Source organism: Vicugna pacos, chromosome 21, assembly GCF_048564905.1.
Source record: "Vicugna pacos chromosome 21, VicPac4, whole genome shotgun sequence".
NCBI classification, from domain to species: domain Eukaryota; kingdom Metazoa; phylum Chordata; class Mammalia; order Artiodactyla; family Camelidae; genus Vicugna; species Vicugna pacos.
The window spans coordinates 17,621,670-17,631,141 of NC_133007.1; the positions used below are offsets into that span (position 1 = coordinate 17,621,670).

Here is a 9,472-nt window from a genome sequence, read left to right on the forward strand (position 1 = left end):
TGCACTCACAGTTCTGCTCCTGCCTCTTAGCTGTCACACAGACGCACGCTAGTGGCCATTCAGGGTGCCAGAGAGGCAGGTGTATTTGTCTGGGGCATCAAGGTGTGAGAAAACAAATCCTTTGTAGAACGAATGTGGAGAATGCTTATTTACTCGTTAGACATTTCAAACCATGTTTTCTGTAAAACTGGCTCCCAGGCAAGAGAAGCCACTTAAAAAAAAATCTCGGGGGTTGAGTTGATCAAAGCACAAGAGTGAAATAGAGGAGAGTCTGAAACAGCTCTTCCAACTGGGAGGAACCTTATTATCTCTTAGGAGAAGGGGCTTGGAAATTAAGAGTAGAGTAAGGAGACCTCATTCCTACAGAATACACTTTTGCTGTATTTGATTTGCTGCTATGTATGTGTAATAGCTTTTCAAAAGTTTATAATTCATCATATTTAATATATATAGCTTTTTCCACATCTTACAGTGATATTCATACCATTCTTATGTATTTCCTTTTCAAGAAGCATTGGATACTACACTTACTGAGCTTATTAAGTGCCAACTGCTTAAACACCTCGTTTCACCCCAACGACATCCATGCAACATAACAGAATGACCACTTCACAGGTTTACAGGTGAGAAAGCTGAGGCTCACCCACACCGAGTCACTCACCGCAGGGCACACGGTCAGGAAGTGGCAGGATTATACTAAACTACCAGCCCTCTGTCTGCAGAGTCCCTGTCAGGCCACCTTCTGGCCTCCTGTATAAATCCTGAGCAAAGGGATCTGGATAAGCTTGGGGAAAATTTTCCAGAGAAAGGATTCTCTGTTTAACATGGACTGAGAAGCGGACGAGGACATGGAGCCAGTCTCCTCCCTCCTCTCGCGTGGACACACTTCCTGTTTTCCCACTTGCCTTTTCTGGGGTGTTTGCTTCCCCTGAGCCTCAGCAATATCTAACTCTGCGTTGTCTCCCAGGCGGTGTGGACAAGACAGCAATTAGCTGTTCTCACCTCCTGTGTGCTCCTTCGTGTTTTGGTATCTCTTAATCAAGCCTCCATCCACAGCTCCTCTGCCCCCACCTCTCTCTCTCTCTCTCTCACTCTCTCTCTTGCTCTCTCTCACACGCGCACACACACACACACACACACTTCTGCATTCACCTTCAAATCTGCCAAACTAACACCCTTACACAGGAATATTGACTCTACACTGTGAGACTTAATTAATCCCAGAGACTGGAATTAACCCTTGATCCAAGTATGAATAGGAGCAGAATGCATGAACTGAATCAGCAGCGCAGATCTCTGTACCCAAGGCTGTATTCTTGTGGAGGGGGACATAATTACACATGCATGGTCTTCTCTTAGGAGCCTCAGGGGACCCGTCCATGCTATACACTGAATGTCTGTGTCCTTGCAAAATTCATATGTTGAAATCCAAATTCCCAATGTGATGGTAGTAAGGGGTGGGGCCCTTGGGAAGTGATTAGGTCATGGGGGTGGAGCCTCATGAATGGGATCACTGCTCTTACAAAAGAGACTCCGGAGAGCTCCTTCGTCCCTTCCACGTGAGGACACAGCAAGAAGACTGCCACCTGTGAACCAGGAATCAGCCCTCACCAGACACTGAGTCTGCTGACACCGTGACCTTGAACTTTCCAGCCTCCAGAGGTGTGAGGAATAAATCCTGTTATTTATGACCCACCCAGTCTATGGAACTCATTATAGCAGCCCAAACGGACTAGGACACCCCCTAAAAACTGCCTATCTCTACCCGCAGTGGGCAATGCCACGATTTCCTTTTGCAGGGGGCTTTGGTGCTATTAAAACGCATTTGGCCCCGAAGGGTAACCTGGGGTGGTGGTGAGAAAGCCCCTTCCCCACCTCCCCCTGTGCTGCTGTGTGTGGTTCTGCAGACGGTACGCTCCGCAGCTTGAGAGGTGTCTTTACATCATAATCTGGGGGTTGTGTCTTTTTGTGACAATTTTTTGGCAGATGGCAGTCAAAGGTCTACTACCGGTGCTGCCCAACCCCAACAGGACAGAACCCACTTTATCCAGACCGCCTTGCTGTTTTCACTCACTGGAAAGGGGTGCAGGCATCATGAACCATGTCTGCCCCGGTGTCTTCTTTCCCCCAGGGCCTGTGCTTCCCTGATGGCTTCAGTCTCCCTCCTTCTGCATCTTGAGCAGGATCAGTGTCCTACTCTGCATAGGAGACCTTGCCTGGGACTCCAGCCCAGGACCTCATGGTCAGTCGTAGAGTAAGGAGAAGGGGTTGGAGGGGGCAGTCAGGGTCCAAGGGCGCTCACATGGTCTCCTTGTCAACCAGAGCTGTCTCCAGCTCTCGAGGTGCTCCCACTTCCCAACCCAAATGCCTTCAGCTGCTCTGCCACTGCCCCTACTGCTCCTAGGCTCCTCTCGTCACCCCCAGACTTGGCATAGTCCTCTTTGGACCCAAAGGGATGACTGGAGTTATCAACACGGAGGGGGCTGAGGTTCTGGGGGGCTCTGTCCCCACTGTTACAACCCCCATTGCAGGTTCCCAAAATGTTCACTCTGCTCTCAGGTCTTACAGCTGTTCTCAACAAACTGGGGACGGGACCCAAGAGCAAAGCTAAAAGACATTTGTAAGGACCCCACATTCCCATCCCAAAACTATCCCACCCTTCAACAATCCGTAGGAGTCCCAGGACCTCAGCTGTCTGTTGTCCCAAAGTGAATTCCCAGCCTTCCTAGATCATCCTCTGGGAAGACGGGTCACCTCTGGGCCACAGTTCGGACATCCAGTGTCTTAGAGCCTAACTCAGTATCTTTTATTATCCATGGGCTTTTTCTTTCTTATAAGATTAGTTTATTTACTTATTTGTTTATTTATTTAGTGAAGTATAGTTGATTTACAGTACTGTGGCAGTTTCAGGTGTACAGCAAAGTGATTCAGTTATACATATATATTCTTTTTCAGATTGTTTTCCATCATAGGTTATTACAAGATAATGAATCTAGAGTTCCCTGTGCTATACAGTAGGTACTTGTTTCCACTTTATATATAATAGTGTGTATCTGTTAATTCCAAACTCCTAATTTATCCCTGTCCCTACCTTTCCCCTTTGGTAACCTTACATTTCTTTTCTATGTCTGTGAGTCTATTTCTGTTGTGCAAATAAATTCATTTGCAACATTTTTTAGATTTCATATGTAAGTTATATGATATTTGTCTTTCTCTGTCCGACTTACTTTACTCGTGTGATCATCTCTAGGTCCATTCATTTTGCAGCAAATGGAATTGGTTCATTCTTTTTAATGACTGAGTAATATTCCATTGTGTATATGTGTGTGTGTGTGTGTGTACACACACACACCCCACATCTCCTTTATCCATTCATTTATCAGTGAACATTTAGGTGGTTTCCATGTCTTGGCTATTGTAAATAGTGCTGCTATGAACACGGGGGTGCATGTATCTTTTCGAATTAAGAGTTTTCATCCTTTCCAAATGTATGCCCAGCAGTGGGATTGCTGGATCATATGGTAACTCTATTTTTAAATGTTTTTAAAGCCTACAGCACCCGGTATTCCCAGGGAGTCTCCCATCCAAGTACTAACCAGGCCCACCCCTGCTTAGCTTACAAGATCAGATGAGATCAGGCTAGTTTGGGTTGGTGTGGCCATAGACTATTTTTAGTTTTTTTAAGGAACCACCATACCGTTTTCCATAGTGGCTGCATCAGTTTGCATTCCCACTAACAGTATACGAGTATTTTGAATTTTAAAAGCCGTAAAGTTACCCTCCAACCTCCACCAAAATTTTTCCTACGCCTGTGTAGACAGGGAAGTACCCCAGGCAGCTCTGGGGGCTCTGTCTGAAAACTAGGGTCCTTGGCGGGTGCCTGGGCCTATCAACTTCCTAGGTGGATGCAAAACCAAGCCCCACTCTACAGCTCCGTCAGGGGGGCTTCCGCCTGTTTCCCACACAGGGCCCCTGGGCAGGCAGAGTCTCCACACCGATGGAGCACGGCCCCCAGAACCTTGGTCGGTGCTTGCTTTGGGAGATTATTATTTACAGCCCCTTAATGTCTGCTTTCCATTCCCTGCTTCTTAGGAAGTAATAAAAAGGGAGACATACTTGCACCTGCCCTAAAGACTCACCTTGCTGCAAACAATGGCTTCTGGTGATTTAGGTCCACCTTCTCAGTGGGGCCGGGCAGAGGTTTCTGCAGATCTGTAATTACACTCCCTGTTCCACAGGGCTCTGAGGCAGCCCTTTCGGTCTGTCTGAAACAGGGCGGTGTATTTATGTGTAAGCCAGCCAGGCAGCCAGCGAGGGCAAGCCCACCAACCTGGGAGGTCGAGGGCCCGATCCCATAAATTAATCCCGGATCCTGGCAGCGCTCAGGGCAGGCGAGCCATCAATAAAACATCAAAGGCCGGTGCCATTAGAGGAGGCAAAGCAGGATATTTTATTCATGACTGTATTTTGAAGGGGTTTGCTCATGACTCACAAATTATTCATGAGCTTCTTTCTATTTTTAAATGCAAATTACAAGGTGCTTAAAGGGGCAGAAATGCTACGCCCCCTCCCCACCCCGGGTACCACTCTGGGCGATTTTGGGGAAAGACTGTCCCATTTCAGGTACAGAACCTCTTTGCTTCCAGAGTTCTATCCCACAACACAGTCATCATTGTTCCCCCAAGGGCCTCACCCGGCCAATCAAAAGGCAAGCCGAGCACCTGCCTCCCGGGCCCGCCTCTCTGCCACTCATTGTACCAACAGCCCGTGGCCAACCAGAACCAGAGGCCGGCTGCTGCCTCAGGGGCCTCAGCGGTCATCTCCTACAGTGTGATGATCTGTGATCTGGAAACGGATTCTGACTCTCCCAGGGTGCTTGTTAAAGGTGCAGATTCCTAGGCCTTTCTGACTTTTCAAATCAGTACCTGTGTGATGGGGTCCAGGAATGATCATTCTAAATAAGTTACCCCAAGTGATTCTTACACAGAGTGCAATTTAAGAAACACTGAGCTGGTCCAGAGGTTGTCCGACTTCAGCATGTATCAGAGTCACCTAGATGACTTGTTAAGACACAGATAGCTGAGTCCCAGCCCCCGAGTTTCTGATTCAGTAGGTCTAGGGTGGGGGCCTGAGAATTTGAATCTCCAGCCAGTTCCCAGGTGATGCTGACTGATGCCGCGGGTCTGGGGACCACACCTGGAGAATCCCTGGCCTCCTGAAGACTACTGAGGCTTGGGTTTGACAAAGGCCACACATCTGGATCAAAGAACGGTCTTACCCAGAAGGTTCCCCAGTCCCCAGGCCTATAGGCCACTATAGACCGCTGCCTCCCATCACATCCCCTAAGCCTTTCGCAGTTTTGAGTGAGTTCCCAGAGCCTTCTGGCTTGCCAGAATATGGCCAGAGTAGTGACATAATTTAAATATTATGACAGCTTTAAGAAAATTTTGCCAAGTCCTTCTCTTCAATCCTGCATCCGAATTCTCCACATATACCCCCGAGGCATCTGCTTTAGGGAGTACCCTGCCTGCGTCTTGACCCAACAAACACCAATTAAGCACTTACCATGTATGCAGTGGTGATGGGAAAATGCAGGCTTGCTGCTCTCAGAGAACACAGTACACAGTTTCAAGTACAAACAAGTAATTTTAATGTGTTGCTGTTTGGGGTCACTGAGAGGGTCATATAACAGCCCAGGTTGAGGGGGAGGCAACATGAGAGCTGAGTCTGGAAGGATGTAAGGAGTCAGAGGAATGAGAAGATCAGCTTAAGCAAATGAACAAGGGTGAGAAATAGCATTGGCAAGTGACAGGTCCAGGAGCAAAGGAGGGGGGCTTCTGCAGGTCTTCAGTCAGTGTGACAGCATCTTTGACATTTTAAAGTGATTCATCTAGTGCTTAGAGGAGACGCAGTAGGGAGTGAGAAGGTGGGAGATGCTGGGCATGGAGAACTTCCTCAGCTTTTGTGCAATGAGCCAGAAAGGAGAAGAAAGTGGAGCCATGAGCCTGTGACACTGCATGAACGTGACCTTGACCCTCGGCCTCCGAGGATCACTGCACGCTTAGGGAGAGAGTGAGGCCTGGGGCCAGCAAACAGGCAGCTGGCAAGGATTTTCTGAAGAGACCCTGCAGCTGGCCTTGGGGAAGCCAGGATCCTGGGTGGCCCTGCAGAATCATTCATTCACTGGGCTTCTCCCACCTCCTGCTCCCTGGTGTCCAGGTTAAACTGTCTGTCAGGTCCAGCTTCACCATATCCTTTACCAAGAAGACTTCCCTACTCTCCCATTTAAAAGCAAATTTCCCCTCCTGTCGGCTGGGCTCCGGGAGCATTGGATCTGTGCCTCCTTTATAACACTTAACACTTCCTTGTGGACTTGTCATTTCCTCACGGAGACCAAGATTCTTGAGGGAAGAGGCCATATCTCATTCATTTTTTGAATTAGACACATTGCTCCTGGCAGAATGTCTAGCACACAGTAGGGTGTCAAAAGATGTTGAAGAATGCAAAAAAAAAATAAACTGAACGAAGCCTGTTTAAAAAAAAAAGATGTTGAAGAGATGAAGGAATGAGTTGAATAAATAATTGAATGAAATTATTTCCCATGGTGGCCTCAGTCCCAGGAAGCAGGCTAGCCACCATGTGGTTGGAATGAATAGCCAGGAAGAGCTAACTGGTGGTCACTGGATATTACTCAAAGACAGCCAGCCTCAATAACACTGAATAAGTGATTCAGAACTGTCCAGCCAGAGCACCCAGCACCCAACAAACAGATGAGAGCTGCAGAGCCCCAGACCCATCAGAAGCTGACAGGTCACTCTGTGCACGTGCTGCAGATAATTAGCCTGTGTGCACTGGGGACTGCAGGCACTTTGGGAAAATAATTTTAACAGGTCAAGGACTCAGCCAAAGCAAAATCAAAATAAAGTCACATGGACTGCTGAGGTCAGGAAAAAGATGCTCTGGTCTTTGAAATCCCATCAGAGTAATTAGAAAAGGAAGGAGAGGCTGAGAAGGGGGATGAGAGAGGGAGAAAAGTCCAATACCCGCCCCTGATTAAATTGGAGAATCACAGACATCCTTCCAGCTCTGCCTCCTCATGCAACCGGGGGTGGCAGGTGTGAGATTTGCCCCGTGTGCTTCACTGCTCTTTCTTCACATACACAAAAATGCTCACCCACCCCAGTTTCTCTCCTCCATGAGGCCCATCAGAAGGGATGCTTTCAAAGGAAAAGATTAAAACCACAATCACCCTGCTGTGGAGTTGCTGGAAACAGGGAAGCGCTCCTATTATTTACTCACAAAATTAGGTAGTCACGTGTTCAGCAATGATCATGTGCCCAGGTCTGTGCCAATCTCAGAAGGGGTGGAATAAAAACAGACTTATCCCAACCGTCATCAGCTTATCCCTGGGCTGGGGGAGAAAATTAAGGCTCATGACGAACCCATTAAAGGAACTACATGGCAAGCTTTGGATCACTGTGAAGCAGTGGCACACCAAGGTGGGGCGGGCTGGAGCATCCATCCCCGTGCAAGCAATCAGCAGGCACAGTGTGCACAGAGGATTTTGAAACAATTGACTGGCTAAAGGTAGGTCTGCTTTTTATGATCACCGTTGCCACAACTAAACAAGGGGATCTTCCTCCTCGTAGGGCACCTACCCGTGTGCCGCTGCGGTTGGGATTAAGATTCCCAAGAGAGAGGAAGTCAGTGTAGGTTAGAGTAGTTTGAAAAGACTTCTCAGGTGGACAGAGTTTGGAGCTGAGCTTTGATATGTGGGAAAAACTTGAATAATGAAGGATAAGTGTAAGGATTCCAGTCAAGGTTCCACGTTTGTGTCTGCCGCATTGAGGAACATCCCCCCGTCCAAAGATGTCCTATTTGTTGTTGATCAGTGAGTTGGTGGAGGAGGAACTCCTCACTGAGACTTGAGGCCCTGGAGCTCCCTGTTGGACTCTGGAGCAGGGGGGAGCCTATCTCTTGCAAGCTGGCCCTGGGGTGTGCCTGAGGCACGTGCAAGGGTGCAGGCAAAATTCTCGGAAGAGAAATGGGGTGTACTAAACAGCTTTTCTTTTTAAGGAATAGAAAATGGAATAGACAGCAGAGTTTATTTTCCTGGATGCTACAAAGCAAGAAACAAAGATTGAGCTCTCAAGAGAACCCAGTCCTCCACGCTCCAGGGTGAGGGCTGTGTTCTGGGGACGGGCTCAGAAGCAGTGTCACTTCCCAGCAGGGGGAGCTGAGAGGTGGCTCCGCATAACTGAAGGGCTGTCAGGGAGGACAGGGATGAGTCTAACTGGGTAGCTCCAGAGGCAGAATGAGGCTCAGTGGGTATAAATCATAGGGAGGCAGATTTCAGCCCAACATTAGCCTGACGTTTTCCTAACGTTAAAGACGCTCGCCTGTAGGGTACACTGCCTGAGAGGTGGCCAGCCCCAGGTCACTGTACGTGATCATGAAGTAGTGGACAGCCACTCATTGGAGGATTGTGGGATGCCCTGGGGAATATTCTAGCAATGAGCATGGGTCTTGAGGGCCACTTGAAGGTGCCTCTTTAAGTCTGAGTTTCTGTGATTTTGAGTCCCTTCTTTGCCCAAGCTTTTGGATTCAAATCGTGCTACCCAACATCCAGACTCACTCAAACCAATGTGAAACAGCAATGACAATCCCCAGGGACACGCCCCATTAGTCTGTTCTCCCACCAGAGCTCAGCCAACCATCACTAGAGGGAGACAAGAAAACCACGTGCTTTCCTGTTTATTAACAGTCAACAGTTAGTAAAAAGGATGCTGGCCTAGGAGCCAGGAGATCTAGGTTCTGCTCTTAACCCTGTCATTACCCAGCTACAGAACCTTGGGCTAATCTCTTCTCGGGGACTGGCTCTCCTTATCTATCAAATGAAGATGGTTCAGAGTAGTTCTCAGACTCTCCCCAGCTCAAAGCAAATCCCTTATCCTCTTCATACCTAACTGAGAAAATAGAAGCAATCAGCTAAGAATCACCTCACCTTCCCACGTACCTTCCTCTGAAGCCACACAGACGTCCTCCTCCTTCGTTCAGATGGAAAAGTATCTCCACCCCTTTCTAAAGTCAACTTCTCTACTTCTGCTCTGGACCTTGCATCCACTGGAGCACTTTGGCCCTGAAAATACCCTTCACTTTGCTGCATCAACAACTTCCCCCTCCCTCCTAGATAATTCCCATCAGCACGTACATGCACCAAAACATCTACAAAATACAACCTTGTTCAGATCCCAATTTAAAGAAATCTGCTCCATGAAACATTTGGGGGACAAACAAGGAGAAGTGAACTCCAACTAAAGATTTGCTAATATTAAGAAATTATTTTTTGAAATTTCTTAGGTATGATAGTGGTATTGTGACTGTAGGGGTTTTGCTTATTTTTTTAAGTGTTTTCCTTTAAGATAATCCAGGGGGCAGGAGGCATAGGTGGGGCTATGAATGAAACAAGATT

General features: G+C 47.8%; 1 pseudogene; it reads right to left on the reverse strand.

Moving 5' to 3' along the window:
• Positions 1 to 3,547: 3,547 nt before the first annotated feature.
• LOC116284829 (5S ribosomal RNA) lies at positions 3,548 to 3,666 on the reverse strand (annotated as a pseudogene).
• Positions 3,667 to 9,472: the final 5,806 nt, after the last annotated feature.